At 41.1% G+C, this 16,816-nt stretch overlaps 1 protein-coding gene across 2 annotated transcripts in view; it reads left to right on the top strand.

The window, feature by feature from the left end:
- The first annotated feature begins 207 nt into the window (after positions 1-207).
- NRF1 (nuclear respiratory factor 1) overlaps positions 208-16,816 on the top strand; it is a 111,750-nt gene continuing 95,141 nt past the window's right edge. The window contains exon 1 of one of the 2 annotated variants that reach the window (XM_084897651.1): positions 208-769. The gene's annotated coding sequence lies outside the window, so the exon portion shown is untranslated. The remainder of the gene's footprint in view (positions 770-16,816) is intronic. The other variant, XM_084897650.1, reaches the window with a different exon arrangement.

Here is a 16,816-nt window from a genome sequence, read left to right as displayed (position 1 = left end):
CGGGGTCCCTGTTGCTTTGAACCCCCTCCAGCTCCTCGAACAAGCTCCCCAAGAGCAAGGACTTGGTCTTCCTCACCGGGGTATCTCCGGCGAAACCCAGGAAAATGTTTGGCACAGAAAGTGTCCTCTAGAAACGTTCGCCCAGTGAATGCATGAGCGACATGATTCATATACTGCTCTTTGCACAGAAACGTGTGCCTCTCAGTACCCGGGGAGGGTTTGAGATGGGGAAGCGAAGGTCATTCCAGAGACAGAGAGTGAGGGTGCGAGTGCAAGGCAGCGCTGAGGAAAACGCAGGGACCCCCTTTCCGATGGTCTGTGCACACTCAGGAGCCCCCATTCCCGGGGTGTGCGGCCAGAAGCGTTCCTCTCTCCAGACTACTAGCAACCACCATCTTGGGCTCCCCGCGCCACTTCTCCCGGGGCGTCCGCCCTCGACTGATACGTTTGCTTTGGTGGCGCCCGCCGGATCCAAACCTTGGGAGCGACACACGTGAACGCGAAAAGAGGCCGCGGGGAGCCGCAGAGACCCTCCGCCGCGGACCCTCCGGCGGGCCGCCCCGCCAAAGGAAGCGCCGACCTCCCCATCATGGCGGCCGCCGGGCGGGGAAGCCGGGCCCGTGCGTCGCGTGCGTGCTCCCCCCTCCCTCCCCCCGGCGGCGGCAGAGGCGGCAGCGCTCGCCATTGCCGCTGGTGGCAGGAGGCTGCGAGGAGCCGGCGCGGTCGCAGTCTCCACGGCGCAGGCCCACGGTAGCGCAGCCGCTCTGAGGTGAGTGCCCTACCGCGCAATCTCCAGCTATTTCAGCCCCGGCGCAGCCGCAACACGCCGCCCGCCCGCCGGCCGGCCGGCCCGCCCCGCCGCCGGCACCCTGCCGCCCCCGGCTCCGGGCCCGGGCCCCCGCCGCGTTCGGCCCGCCTCGGGCGGGGGGCCCGGCCCGGCCCCGGCAAACCGCCACTCCGAGGATGTGCAGGCCGCACTAGGCCCCGGGCGTCCTGGCGGGCTCGGGAGGGAGGCGCTGCCCGCCGGAGAGCCCCCCAGGGTTCCGGCCTCCCTGGCCGCCCGAGGCTCTCGGGGCCGCGGCCTCCTCTCCGGCGTGGAACCCGGTGCCCGGGCCCGGCCTTCCCGCGGGCTCAGGGCGGGCGGCCCGGGAGAGCGCGCCGGCCGGGCCGGGCACTGGAGGCGGGCGGGCGGGCTGCGCGGGACGGAGCCGCGACTCCTCGCTCGGCCCCGGGGGCCCTTCCTGGGTCCGGGCCGCGGGCGGGCGGGCGGCCGGGCCGGGCGCCGGAGCCGCTGTCTCCTGCGGGGAGAGGAGGCGGCTCTCGGGGCGGCCTCCGCGGCTCCCTCCCTCCGGGGCGGCGTGGGCTGGTGACCCAGGTAGACCGGGGGACGCCGGAACATGGCGCGCTGCCCACCTTCTTGCAAGTTAGAAGGCGGCACGGGCAGCGGCGGCGGCGGCAGTTCGAGGAGGAGGAGGAGGAGGGCGCCGAGCCCTTTTGTATGCAGAAATGAGGAGCGACATTGTGTGTTCTCCCACGGCTGACATGCTGCTGCCCGCGGGGAAACCTCGGTTCTTCGGTGCCTGGGGTGGAGGACCCCTGGGGGAGGGACAGAGGGGGAGTGGCGGCGCCGAAGGAAGGAAGCGAACCTTTGCCGCTGGGAAGACCGGGGCTCGGGATGATGGCTTTTGCAGGATTATTTTATACCGTATTCCCAGCCTTTCTGGGAACTCAGGGGTTTGTCCCTTCCTGCATGTTATCGGTGCGATGATGTCCGGCGCTTCTTTCACCTGTTGTGTCGTGGTTGCTGGTTCCAAAGTTTCGACAGGGCATCTATTTGTGCTCATCAGAACTTGGAAATTGTTTAAAAATGCTTTATTTTTTATTTTTAGGGCTTTCCAATGGTAACTGCTCCAGCCAGTTGGAGGAGCTGTTGCCTGGTCTCCATCACTTTTTTTCTTTTTTTTTCTTCCAAGCATTAGATTTGAATATATTACTTGCTTACTTTAGAGCTCGTGCCAGTTGTGCTTAGGTATTTCTGAGGTCAGAGCAAAATGCACATTATCTTCACCGTGGAGAGACAGTGTATTGGGGAGTTTTAGGGTGAAAGGTAGAGTGAGTGAACCTGTCAAACTTTGTCCCAGGGCTTCATCTGTGGTCACAGCGATCCTTTTCTCATTTCATCTCTGCCTACGCTTTAAAAAATGTGTTTTCCTTTGTCCTGGAACAGTCAGTTATTGGGTTGTTCCTCACTCAAGGAAAAGGGAGAGAGGATCTTGGAGATGCTGGTTGTGTGTGTGTTATTCAGTGGTGGCCTGACTCCCTAGGATTGTGTTTGAAAGTTCTTGTGTTATCCTACAAGGGAGGGAAAATATGACTAGTTCTGTCTCTACATCTGAGTGTAATTTCCTTATTTTATTGAGTGCAAAAGCAAACACACAGTTATCACATGTAAGGTATAGTATATTTATTCTTAACTTGGGCCCTAAATTGTGTGCAGCATTTTTGTGTCCAGGGACTTATTTTTTCTTCTGACAGCATCCTTATTTAGAGCCCTGTGATTTCATGGCACCTTTCTCCCACTACCCCTATCTCAAGCTCAGCTTATATGAGGGAAAATGACTTTTTTGCTAGTAGTCAGTGGTCATATTCTCACTTAGGGAAAAAAAAAATTTTTCTTATACCCCAAGCCAGGAGTTTTCAGGGAGATAGTTTTGTTACTAGGTTTATGGAAATTTAGCTTCTGGACTTAGGAAAGTAAGTATAGGAGTAGAAGATAACCCAGGCCCTTGTTCAGATATAGAAGGCATTAAAGGAGAAAGGATTTCAGGTTTTCCTCCCAGTTCATGCATATTCCAATGGAACCCAAAAGTGTACGATTATTTATATTTTTTTAATTATTTTTTTAAAATATTTTTATTTCAGAGAGGAAGGGGAGAGGCAGAGAGAAACATCAAGATGAGATTCGATTGGCTGCAACCTGCACGCCCCCTACTGGGGCTCCAGCCCACAACCCAAGCATGTATTCTTGACAGGAATCCAACCTAGGACCCTTCCGTCCACAGGCCAAAGCTCTATCCACTGAGCCAAACCAGCTAGGGCAAGTTATTGTTTTTTAATTAATGACAATTATGCATCCATCTCTGATTTGCTAGGGAGCTGAAGACCAACTTCCCATGATTTAAATACCTGAATTTGCATTGCCTGTAGGTTCAGTCATACCATTGGGTTGTCTTCAAAAGTATTTTCTGTGAAATAATCACAAGTGGGTGACTGTTATAAGGGAAATTTAAGCTCTGTGGGGTCTGGGATTAATTTTTACTTGGGGAATAATGATAAACAGTAGTTATTGAAATTAAATTTTTTTCCCACAAATATTTAAAAAGGTGTGCTGATAATTGGTTTCTAGAAGGTCTTTAGAAGCACACCCTCTAGTCTAGTCCTCTGGAGAAGAGGAAATTATTGCATACCTTCCGTTTCTGTCATATCTCTAGGTGAGCCCTGTTCATCCACTCAGTTCCACTGTGGGTTGTTGAGTGAGTGTCAGAAGTGTCTACCTGAAGCATTTCCATGTATTCTGTCTGGGGCTGAAAATGTGATACTTGAATTTAGATGTTTGTGTGTGACTTTGCATGATGCTTATTAATACATATATAAATAGTATTGGGAAAGTCAGCCTTACAAATGTCACCTTTGACCTTTTGTAAAAAACATTTCAGAAAATGTTCTATACTAAAGGACATTTTCTCTGTTCTTTCATGTTTTCCTTGAGAGCTAAAGCTAGTGTTTTTAGTCTGAGCTTATCCAAATATAATTTTTCATGAATGTTTAGTAAAACAGCAGTGGAAAAGAAACCCACTTGTTAAGCTAATTTTAGAAATATTTTATTTAGACTAAGTCCATTCAATGTTTTTTGCTGCTTGGAGACATGTTAATTTTTGTGCATTATATATCATTGTTCCTTATTTTTTAGGGGTAGATTATCCACTTTCTTGTTTTTTCAGTTAGTATTTTTATCCATCAGTTTTGTACTAAAATGAACAGGCTGGAAGAGAAGTAGTAAAAAGAGGTGAAATAAATCAATTTCAGGTGTTTCCAGAAGATTACAACAACATTCAACTATTGGAAACTTAATCCTGGAGTAACAAAAAAAGCTTTGTCTGGTTATTTTGATGTAATATGGACACAACCTAGCAAATTAATTTTTGACTGCTCAAGGAAAATAAGTGGCTTATTTTCCTTGGAATATACATATTTTCTGAAGTGCAGTTCAGAATTAGGCTAATTAATTTTATTATTTTTTTAAAATATATTTTATTGATTTTTACAGAGAGGAATAGAGTTAGAAACATCAAGAGATAGAAACACCGATCAGCTGCCTCCTGCACACCCCCTACTGGGGATGTGCTGCAACCAAGGTCCATGCCCTTGACTGGAATCAAACCTGGGACACTTCTGTCTGCAGACCGGCGCTCTATCCATTGAGCCAAACCAGTTTCGGCATAGGCTAATTTATTCTTGATTTCACTCATTGCAGTTTAGTTAGTTGCCAAAGCTTCAAAAAAGTTTTATTTTTTCTCTTTTCATCATGTCGCCTGTACACTATGTCCTAAATGTGAATTTTAATGTGAACTAAAGAAAAGTCAGAATTGCAACTTTATAGAGATGTTTTAGTATATTATAAGAAAAAAAAATTAGGGGGCAGTTCAGAAAGACTTAAAATATTTGTGTTCCCTTGAGGCAAATCTGTATTTTATTGACAGCAATCACTTAGAAGATGAACAGGCCAAAGCTCCAGAATTTCAGATCTCTCATATCCTGCCTTAAACTGCTATTGAACCAGATAATATTTCTTAAGGAAGTGTGTGTGTGTGTGTGTGTGTGTGTGTGTGTGTGTGTGAGAGAGAGAGAGAGAGAGAGAGAGAGAGAAAATAATCTAGTTTTATAAATTGGATGATCATTGGAAGTTAGGAGATATACTGGTTTGAAAAGAAGTTCAATGAGCTACTTTTGTATGGGTCATCAGTTCCTGAGTATGTAAGCATAGTATTTAGATTAATTTATGCATGCTGATTTCTGTGTTGCAAATGTGAAAAGTTTAGCTGACAGTTTGAGTGGACTTTTTCTTAGCTCTTAAGTAGTGCCTGTTGGATAAATTGCCAAGTGTTTTTCAGAATCATGAAGAATGAGCTTTGTATGCATAAATGATAAGACCATTTTCAAAAAAGAGCTTGTAATTTACTGTTGGTAAAGTCTTTGCATTTCAGAACTTAGAGAGTCTGTTTTGTTGCTGGTACTGAATGCTAATGTGGTTAGTCTGGCAGCTAAACCTACAAAGAACAAGAGGAAGTGAGGAAATGTCCTTATGAAACATTGCTTAAAACTAAGCAGTGGACTAGAAATGAGGAGCGAGGGACTAGGAGACTTAATTCTTGTTTTATGTTCAAAAGAGGATGAGGTGTACCAGCCTTGAGAAATAACCTTAAGTTACTTTGGGGTTTTGCCCTTCATTCACCTAACATTGATTAAAGAAATGCAATATTGCAGGCATGTGCCAGGTACTAGAATAACAAATAAACCATGGGCCTTGTCTAGTAGGGGAGAAAGATTGAATGTCCAACTAACTATAATGCAGTTTGTTGAGAACGGAAGGAGTGGTGTGGATTATAGAGGGAGGGAGGAATTCCCTCTGGGAAGGAATGGGTGATGCAGGGAGAAAAAGTGAGGTTAGGGAAGACTTTTCATGTAGGGGATGTTGAAGTGTGACTTTGAAGGGTGAGTGGCAGTCATACTGAAGGAGAAGAGGCTTGAGGAAGGGCATTGAGAGTCAGAAATAGCGAGTAGATTTTGCAGTTCATAGCGAGTAGTGGAAAATGAAGCTGATGAAGTTGTGACTTGATTGGGAAGAGCATGGGGGGAGTTAAAGATTTTAGTTGGTGAATAGATGATGATGATGCCTTTATTTTTTAATGCTAAGGTAGAAACTGCAAAAGAGTGTAACATCAAGAGTGAGGAAAAGACTAAGGGCAACCTTGTGGAGCATCTACATCTAAGGTCAGTTAGATGAAGAGCCTTTTGAGGGACGTTGAAAAGGAATGGGTAAAGGTAATTGGTGTGGGTTGAGGAAGCTGAAGATAGAGATTAAAGGAATTTTATCAAGGAATTTAGCAAAGTAAAATGAGCAGTCTACTACAGAGCTCATTGGGATGAAAACTGAATGTGATAATCAAGAGTTAAAAGACATTTTGTGAATGTGTGTGTGTGTATGTATGTATGTATGTATATACATATGTATATACATATGTATATATATACGGGGTGGGCAGAAGTAGGTTTATAGTTGTTGGTATGGAAAAATATATAATACAAGAATAATAATATAAGAATAAACTTTTGCATACTCATAACTGTAAACCTAGTTTTGCTTACCCCTGTATGTATATTTGTATTTATTGATTTGCAAGAATCATGATAAACAATAGATCTCTAGAGCATCATTGAATATAGGTTAGGACCTATAAAATCAATTTAATAGAGGACCCATGCTTAGAAAAAAGTCCAGTCCTCTCGTTTCATGAGAATTAGAGGATAAAATCACTAAGAGAGGACTTAAATTCTAACAATTAGGGTTTATATATTTGAATATATAGTATAGAATGTTTGAATTTATAGTCTCTTAAAATACAGATTCCTCTTGAAAGGTTTTGAGGTTTTATTATTATTAGTTTAATATATTTTTTATTGACTTCAGAGAGGAAGGGAGAGGTAGAGAGAGAGAGAGAGAGAGAAACATCAATGATGAGAAGCATTGATTGGCTGCCTCTTGCACACCCCTACCGGGGATGTACCTGCAACCAAAGATGTACCTTGACCGGAATCGAACCTGGGACCTTCCAGTCCGCAGGCTGATGCTTTTATCCACTGAGCCAAACCGGTTTTGGCTCAAAGGATTATTCATATATATATATATTGATTTTAGAGAGGAAGGGAGAGGAGAAATAGAAATATCAATGATGAGAAGAATCACTGATTTGCTGCCTCTTGCATGCCCCAACCTGGGATCGAGCCCCCAACCTGGACATGTGTCCTGACCAGGAATCAATCCTGGTTCATAGGTTGATGCTCAACCACTGAGCCACACTGGACTCTAAAGATTCTTCGCGCGCGCGCGCACGCACACACACGTGTCAAGGGCCCTTTCAGTAATGTTAGTGTTTAAGTCAAGTGTTGGTTGTATTAGGTCAAGGGAAATAAATTTTGAGTAGGTGTCTCAGATGAGGAATTTAAGGAAGGTATGAGGCAGCTCTAGGAGTTAGGAGTAGGAGCACCAGAAGGAAGGTGGGAGGAAGGCCAAAGCAAAGCTTAACCAATTTCAGAATTTTGCCAAGTCTTCTGGACTCTTTTGTGTGTTTTGTTAATATTCCAGGATTCGCACTAGTACATGACTGTCTATTCATGCACTGTATACAATAGACTTTGTGGGGGGATCAAGCTACCATTGTTTTAAAGAAAAAGTGAGTTTTGAAAGAAAGCTAATTGTACTAAAAAATTCATTTTTAGTTGGGAGTTGCTTATACTTTCAAAATTTTTTAAAATATACAAATATTTTAATCTAGTATTCCGGGGCCAGAAATTTATCCTCTCCTTGCTTAATTTTTCTTACCATGAAATGAAAAGACCATGGTCTTTGTTATAGGGTCTTTCTGAAATAAAATAATTATGGAGTGCTTTGAGATCTAAGATGATTTAATGCTAACAAATTGCTCACATTTCTTGTCATTAATAAACTCTAGAAATTTAAGCAAGTTATTTCATAATGTTCCATTCTAACACCTGATTTCCAGAATATCCCATTCTGAAATTTTGGATAATTGGTCATTTTTACTTGCTTACTCTGATCTTTAGATCTTTGAAATGTAAATTAGGAGACAGTTTTGTCAGCTAAGCCCTATATTCTGGGGCAGTGATTTCCAACTTCTGATTGTCACTCTTACAAGTAAAATTTTGAGCACACATTGTGAATCACATTTATTTATAAATGATGTTAATATACTACTGTATCTATACATTTATGTGCATTATAAAATATATGGAAAGTAAATTTTAAAAGGATGAGATAAAATGGAAAAAATTACGGAATTTTTAAATGTCTTGTTAACTGAGTTAATGGTGATTTAGTAACTTATTTATGAATTTGTTTTTATAAATATATTTGCTCATAACCCAAGTTTTTTTTCTATAATTAATGCAAATTGGTAATGTTTTATATGATATCCTGTAAAAGTGTTGGTAATTCAAGACTGATTTGAATAAACATATTGGGTGATCTTAAACATAGAAACCTTGTGTTATGTCACTTGTAATTAGTTTGTGTTTGTGGATTATTTTTACATTCACTAATGCTACAAAGACGATCCCTAAATAGAAATAGAGTATTCTCTTTTCCTTTGTTCACTTTATTTTTTTCTTTTTATTGAATTTATTGGAGTGACGGTGGTTAACAAAATTATACAGGTTTCAAGCGCACAATTCCACAAGACATCATCAGTACACTGTATCGTGTGTTCATTACCCCAAGTCAAGTCTCTGTCCATCATCATTTTCCCCCCAAACTCTCTTCTACCTCCTGGTCATTTGACTTTCATTAAATTGTTATGAAATAAAATTCTTTGTAATAGCTCTTCCTTATAAAAGTAGCCCACAAGTTAACAAGTAACCGAGGTTTGCTAAGTAAAAACACCATCATAGAAACAGTCTCTGGATGTAAAACTGGCTTCGGGTACTAAGTCTAAAGAAAAAATAATTCTGCACCAGCCCATGTGGCTCAGTTGATTGGGGGTCGTCCTGTGCACCAAAAGGTTGCTGGTTGGATTCCGGTCAAGGGCACATGCCTGGGTTGCTGGCTCGACCCCCAGTAGGGAGTGGTAAGGGGGTGTGCAGGAGGCAGCGATTGATGTTATGCTCTCACATTGATGTTTCTATTCCTCTGTCTAAAAATAAACTATTTTAAACAGACCCTTCAATATTAAAAGTTATCTTTGGTTTATGTGTCTTGGTGATTTTCATCCTTTTTTTTTTTTTTTTTTTTAATATATTTTATTGATTTCTTACAGAGAGGAAGGGAGAGAGATAGCTAGAAACGTCGTTGAGAGAGAAACATCGACCAGCTGCCTCTTGCACACCCCCTACCGGGGATATGCCCGCAACCAATGTACATGCCCTTGACCGGAATTGAACTCAGGACCTTTCAGTCCGCAGACCGACGCTCTACCGCTGAGCCAAACTGGTTTCGGCTTCATTCTTTCTTGTAACTTTCATTACTTTTCAAATTATTTTTATGAAAATGTATTAACTTTATAATCAGAAAAATAAGTATGGATAATAGAATTATGGCCCTGAGGATTCACTATCAGATTTTGGGCAGGTAAGTCACTTATCCTCATTGGGTCTGCTTCTCTATTTGAAAAATGAAGAGGACAGAAATAGTATTTAAAGCTTCCTGTAAATAAAAATTCCTTCTAAAAATTTGAAGTCTGTTATGACATGTTAAACAATAAAGGATATTTTCTTTTTAAAAAGGCATACATATGTGTTCCTTGTAGGAAAACAGAAGAAAATTAAAAACAATCATAATTCGACCATCCAAATAATTAACAATATTTTAATGTGTGGATTTAGATATTTCTCTAAGTATACCTGTATGTACATGTATGTATGTATGTGTATGTATATATATATATATATATATATATATATACACACACACACACACACACAACACACTGTATATGGTAATATATAGTAATACTATGCATACTGTTTTGAACCAGTAAAGACTAAGGATATTTTGATATATCTATTTTGTTCGGAAACTTTAAAAAAAAAAATTTATTTCAGAGAGGAAGGGAGACAGAGATTGAAACATCAGTGATGAGAGAGAATCATTAATTGGCTGCCTCCTGTATGCCCCACACTGGGAATCAAGCAACCTGGGCATGTGCCTTGACTAGGATTTGAATTTTGATCTCCTTGTTTGTAGGTCCGTACTAAACCACTGCACCATTCCTGCTGGCTGGGCTTTCTCTGAAACTTTCTTAATGGGTAGGGATAAATCTTTTTGTTTTGTGTTGTTAGGGATCGTTTTTGTTAATCCTCATCTGAGGATAGTTTTTCATTGATTTTTAGAAAGAGTGTAAGAGAGAGAAAGATGGAAACATTGATATGAGAGAAACACATCCATTGGTTGCCTCCTGCACAAGCCCTGACCAGGGTCCTGGGCCAGGGAGCTTGCAACTAAGGTACATGCCCTTGACCGGAATTGAACCAAGGACCCGTTGGTCCACAGTGCTCTATCCACTGAGCCAAACAGGGAAGAGCTAAATCTCTTTGTTCTGATGAAATATAAAAGATGTTTAAAAGATTCTCCAAATATAAAATTTGTCCACCAAATGCTTACTGTCTATTTCATGTGCTGTGTGGTTTTGCTGAGGTAAGTATAACTTGGAGTAAGGGCAGAAAGGCTTGCCTCTGAAAGCTTACTTAGTGAAGAATGAAATCTAAATCCTGGGTTAACCTCAATTTCATTCACATATTAACTTGCATTTTTTCCCCATTCTGCCCTAATATTTTCTGAGGTAAAATTCCTATTTGCAGGGTAGTTTCTGAAGTGAACCAATATAATATTGTTTTTTTATTTTATCCTGGGACCTTCTGAGTTGTTATATTCCCATTGAGAGCAAATTAGATATTGGTAGCAGCAACAGTATAATAAAGAAGTTAAAAAAATACTTATTTGTAGATCCAGAGACAAGGGACAGGGGAGGGTGGTTAGGGATAAACCAAAGGACTTATATGCATGCATATTAGCATAAACCAATGGACACACACTGGGGCAGTGGGAGCTTGTTCTTGGGGGTGGGAGTGGCAGGGGGGCGGTCAATCGGAGAGAAAAAGGAGACATGTAATAGTTTAAACAATAATAAAAAAAAAATCTGTATAACAAAAAAAAATACTTGTGGAGGGGAGCAATGGAGGGGGGGAAAATGAGGAACATTTGTAATAATATGAACAATAAAGATTTATTTAAAAAAATACTTGTTTTTAGGATTAACTATGGGGAGTTCAAAATACTTTATATATATATATATATATATATATATATATATATATATATATATATATATATATATATGTAAAAGCTATAAAAGCCTAAGCAACTGTCCGAGTGGTAGCTATGATGCACACTGACCACCAGGGCGCGGGAGCTGCCGAGCTGTGGTTCTTTGGCAGCTGTGGTTCTCAGGTGACACATCTGAACCAGAAAGGAGGGAACCTGATTTCAATCCCAGGGTGTGTCACCTGAGAACCGCCCTCTCACAATCCGAGACCCTTGGGGGATGTCGGAGAACCGGTTTCAGCCTGATCCCCGCAGGCCCGGCTGAGGGACCGCACGGTGCCTCTAGTATAAATACAAAATGCTATGCAATCTAATTCATGCTTTTCCTTCAATGAGTATGTGATGTATATAATTCTAATTTTATGTAAAGAATAACTGGATCCTTCTCAAAGTTAACTTTTTTATTTAAATATATTTTATTGATTTTTTTTACAGAGAGGAAGGGAGAGAGATAGAGAGTTAGAAACATCGATGAGAGAGAAACATCGACCAGCTGCCTTTTGCACACCCCCTACCTGGAATGTGCCCACAACCAATGTACATGCCCTTGACCGGAATCGAACCTGGGACCTTTCAGTCCACAGACCGATGCTCTACCACTGAGTCAAACCGGCTTTGGCTCAAAGTTAACTTAAAAAAAAAAAAAAAAGTGTTTTATTTTATTTTATTGATTTTTAGAGAGGAAGGCAGAGAGAGAGCAAGTTAGGAACATCAATGAGAAACATCCATCGGTTGCCTCCTGAATGCCTCCTACTGGGGAATTGAGCCCGAAAAGCGGTATGTTCCCCGACAGGGAATCAAACCAAGGACCTCTTGGTTCATGGGTAGACACGTTACCACAGAGTCACACTGGTCAGGGTCAAAGTTAACTAAAGTGTTTATACAATAGATTCTCTAGAATTGTAACCTAGTATTTCTGTATTTAGTTCTGTCTTTAATCTCTCTGGTAGCTGTTTTTTTGTTTGTGTTTTAAGGCAAAATGGAAAGCAACTCTAGGGTAAACAGCCCCTTAGTTACACCAATTAATAGCTAATGTAATATTTTTAATGTTTTTTTTAAATAAATCTTTATTGTTCATATTATTACTGTTTTTTTTTTTGTTTTTTTTTTAATCTTAGTATAAAGCCTATGGAGGTGTGTGGGAAGAAAAAATCTGATTGGTTTATTCTCTCCTTCTACTTTGAAGATTAGGATCTTTTCTAGGTAAAAAAACAACACATCATTTATACCTGACAATTAAGATACTTAAATCACTATTTTCCAAATATAATGGGAGGTGAAAATTTCAGGAATAAAAAAATCTGAATTTTTTGCATCTTAAACTTTGTCTTCAGTTTTCCTGTCTGAAAGATGTGAAAATATTGTCTAATTCTAACTTGAGAATCTACCATGATGAGCTGTCTTTATTCTGAAGAAGTCCATTTTGTAGCCAAATGTATGATTTATATCTAATGTTCTTTAAACAGGTAACCTTTTTTAGTGTTAATTTATGGGTTTTGGTACAGTAGTGATTCCTGCCTTTTAGGCTAGCATGATTTTGAAATTACCTTTTTGAAAGAATACTGATGATTTTATGACAGATGATTTCCCTTAAAGATAAAAAATTGTACAGTTGTTCTATGTAAATGCCCTTACTCATATTTGGCCAACCAAGAGAGTTCCAGAATTCTATACCCAGTGGCCTAATTGACTTTTCTTGGGTGCCCAAAAGTACTCCATCTCAAAATGAAAGTTCATTCTCAAAGTTGGCCCTGTTGCTCTCTTGCTTACTTCAGTGAATGGTACCATCATTTCATCATTTCTCAGAACAAAAACCTTGTTTTTTCCATATCGGCAGATCCTGTTTAACTTTCAAAATAAGCTCAAATCGTCCTCTTCATTTCCACCAATATCACTTAAAAACAACAACATTCCTATTACATAATGAGTTATTTATTTTTTGTTAATCCTCATCAGAGGATATTTCTCCATTGATTTTTAGAGAGAGTGGAAGGGAGGGGGAGAGACAGAGAAACATCGATGTGAGAGACACATCAATAGGTTGCCTCCTGCACACACCCTGACCAGGGCCAGGGATTGAGCTTGCAACCACGGTATGTGCCCTTGACCTGAAGCAAACTCTTGACCCTTCAGCCTGCAGACTGACACTCTATCCAATGAGCCAAACCAGCCAGGGCCACCATTACCACTTTTGTCTGAGTTGGCATTGTTGCCTGGACTGTTGCATTACCTTTAGCTGGTCCACCTGCATCCACTCTTGAGCACCAGTCCATTCTCAGTGCAGCCAGAATGACTTGATCTTTTCTAAAGACATGGGTGTGATTACACTTCCAACTGAATTTAGGATGAAGACAAAGTTCCTTAATATGGACACACCTACCTTTTGGACTCATTTTGTATCAGTCATGTTCCCCTAACCATAAGGCCTTTTTTATTGCTGTTCCCTCTGCCTGGAAAGCTTTTTCTCTCCTCTTTTTAGCAAAATCTTACACGTTTTTTTCAGATCTCTGCTCAAGCATCATTTCCTCAGGGAAGTTTTACAAGGTCTCCCTCATTTTCGTACTTTTCCAGCACTTACCCAGTGATAGGAAATTTACAACTTACCCAAACTCTATTTAGTCTTTAAGATATTTAGATAGTTAGAAAGTTAAATTTCAACTGAAATTTCTCCCTGTAACTTTTACCTGCTGGTCTTACTTTTGTTCTCTAGGACTTCCAAAAACAAATATATTTCCCATCCTATCTAATAAGAGAGTAATATGCAAATTGACCAACACTCCAACATAGAGCATGGCTGCCCCATCTGGTCAAAGATGGCTACCCCCATGTGGATACAAGATGGCCGGCAGGGGAGGGCAGTTGTGGATGGTCAGGCCAGCAGGGGAGGACATTTGGGGGGACCAGGCCTTCAAAAAAGGACAGTTGGTGGCAACCAGGCCTGCATAGGAGGGCAGTTGAAGGGGACCAGGCTGGCAGAGGAGGTCAGTTGGGATCAACCAGGCCTGCAAGGGAAGACAGTGCTGGAGACACCCTTATGAGGCAAGACTTGCTTCAGTGGGGCTTTGGTGCTCGCTGAGTCTGCCCCCTGAGTGTATCCATTATGGATCTGAGGATGGTAATCTGGATGGTCCCACTCTAACCATGGGGTACACTGGCTCTTGGATTTTCAAGGAGGTGCTAATTTAGCCTCTGCCTGAGGGCACCCAGAAGGAGCTACAGAGAGATCTTCAGATTCCTCTTTTTTTTATTTGGTTTTGGAGGTGCCTAGATGAGGCCCAGCTGTGAAGCAATGCAAGCTGCTGTGTGGCCTTGGGCCTTCTTTCGGATGTTCTGTGTCTCTCTGACTCAGCTGCAGTTTGTTAGGTAATTTTAGAATGCAAAGGACCAGGCCAGCCATATGCAAAAGCCTCTGCACACAGCTTGGGTGGGACAGGGGTCTCAAGGTGGAGCAAATAGCAGAGGATAGCATTCTTAATAGCTTCAGTGTATCTTTTTAATTAATTTGGTTTACCCATAATTATATCTACACTTTTTTTTTTTTTTTTTTTAATGAGATCACACTCATTCTAGCAGATTTTGTATCCTGGTTTTTTTTATTATTATTATTTTATTTCAATTTCCAACAGAATATATTGTGGACATTTTTCTGTGTCACTATACATCACTATCTCATCCTTTAATACTTTTGTAATATTCTTCTATAGTACTGATTTTTTAAATATATATATTTTATTGATTTTTTACAGAGAGGAAGAGAGAGGGATAGAGAGCTAGAAACATCAATGAGAAAGAAACATTAGTCAGCTGCCTCCTGCACACCCCCCACTGGGGATGTGCCCCCAACCAAGGCACATCCCTTGACTGGAATCGAACCTGGGACCTTTCAGTTCACAGGCAGATAGATGCTCTATCCACTGAGCCAAACTGGTTTCGGCTGTAGTACTGATTTGTAACTACGGTATACTGAGTCAGAATGAATATTCCTTGTGCAACATACGGAATCTGTTTTAAAGTATAACTAGCTTTATTTACATACTAGAGGCCAAGTTCACGAAAGTCGTGCACAGGTAGGGTCCCTAGCAGCTGCTGGCTGCCGGCTGCCTCCCTTCCCCTGGCTGCCTGCAGCTGCCACCAGCCTACTCCCCTGTCCTTCCCGCCCCGGCCCCCCATCAAACTCCAGGTTGAGGGGACAATTTGCATATTAGGCATTTATTATTTTTAGATTGCTTCTGCTTACTAGTACTCTTTCAATAGTTTACTTTTAATTCACTCTTTTGAAAGATTATGCTATTGGTTGCTTTCATCAGTTGCTTCCTTTTCCTCTGTTTTGATTACAGATCAAAACCTCAGAGATATTATTACAATCAAGTACAGATGCAGATAACGCTTTTCTTTTGGGGAATAGCTTTAATTTAATGACCCCTTTACTAGTTACAAGTCTGTCCTTAACAAAATCTTGGCAGCCAGAATTATACTTGACACTTTTATTCCAGTATATTTATTACTGCTGGTGAGATAGGCAGTTGACTCGTTTTAACCCAAATGAGCTTAGTTCTAAGAGATTAGGAAGGTGTGACAGCAGCTTTTGGCGGTTTGACAGCCAGCTGCAGGGTGTCTATTGTGGCCAAGGCCAATGACTGCTGATAAATGCATATGTTAACTTACATTTACTATACTTGATCTTAGCCAAAAGGCTGAGAAGTGATGTTAAGTTATATTTAAAGATTCCTTTCCCCTACTGTTATTTAAAATTGTATCAAAGATCACATTGAGAAATGTAGAAAGAAAATGTTTTTTATTCTTATAGGTTGATTATTGTTATTTTTTGTACAGTACTCTATACGTTTTCAAATACTTAATTCTAAATATAATAGATGCAACATTTGATAATCATGGGAAAAATTTTGACTGGAAATATAGTGTAAATGTTATTTAGGGAAGTTTTGGTTTTTTTAAAAAATATTTTTATTGATTTCAGAGAGGAAGGGAAAGGGAGAGAGAGACAGAGAGAGAGAGAGAGAAACATCAATGATGAGAGAATCGTTGACTGGCTGCTTCCTGCAAATCCTCTGCTGGGGATCGAGCCCTCAACCTCCGCATGTGCCCTTGAGCTGAATTGAACCTGGGACCCTTCAGTCTGCAGGCTGATGCTCTATCCACTGAGCCAAACCAGCTAGGGTGGGAGGTGTTGCTCTTTAGAAACTTGGGATAGCATATTTTCCCCTCACCTTTAAGTTTAGGGACATCTTGTACAGATTCAACAAATCTATAATAATAAATGCTAATATGCTAATTAGATTAGAAGGCCGAACAGCGCAGCCAATGACGGTCCGGATGACCTGGATGACCTTCCGGATGAGGCTGGGCGCTGTGGCTGCGAGGGCTGAGGCTCTTGCATCAATTTCGCGCATTGGGCTTCTAGTTCTAAAATGAAATGCTACTCAGTTTCTAAATGAAGTCATTTTAATTTTGTTTTTAACCACTTTCCAAATTTTATTTCTTTCAGTCTTGAAACATGTGCTTTTTTATTTTTCTCTTTTTTTCTTTATGTAGGATTCTAAGATGATTTTTCCTACTTAATCCTGTATCTGTAACTTTGATTATATGCTATCCTAAATTTAATTTTGCAAGTAGTTCAAGATA

This window comes from Pipistrellus hanaki (genome assembly GCF_964339955.1).
Source record: "Pipistrellus hanaki genome assembly, chromosome: 10".
In the NCBI taxonomy this organism is placed as follows: Eukaryota; Metazoa; Chordata; class Mammalia; order Chiroptera; family Vespertilionidae; genus Pipistrellus; species Pipistrellus hanaki.
Note: the sequence above shows the minus strand (reverse complement) of the source record. Positions and strands in the feature narration are given on the sequence as shown.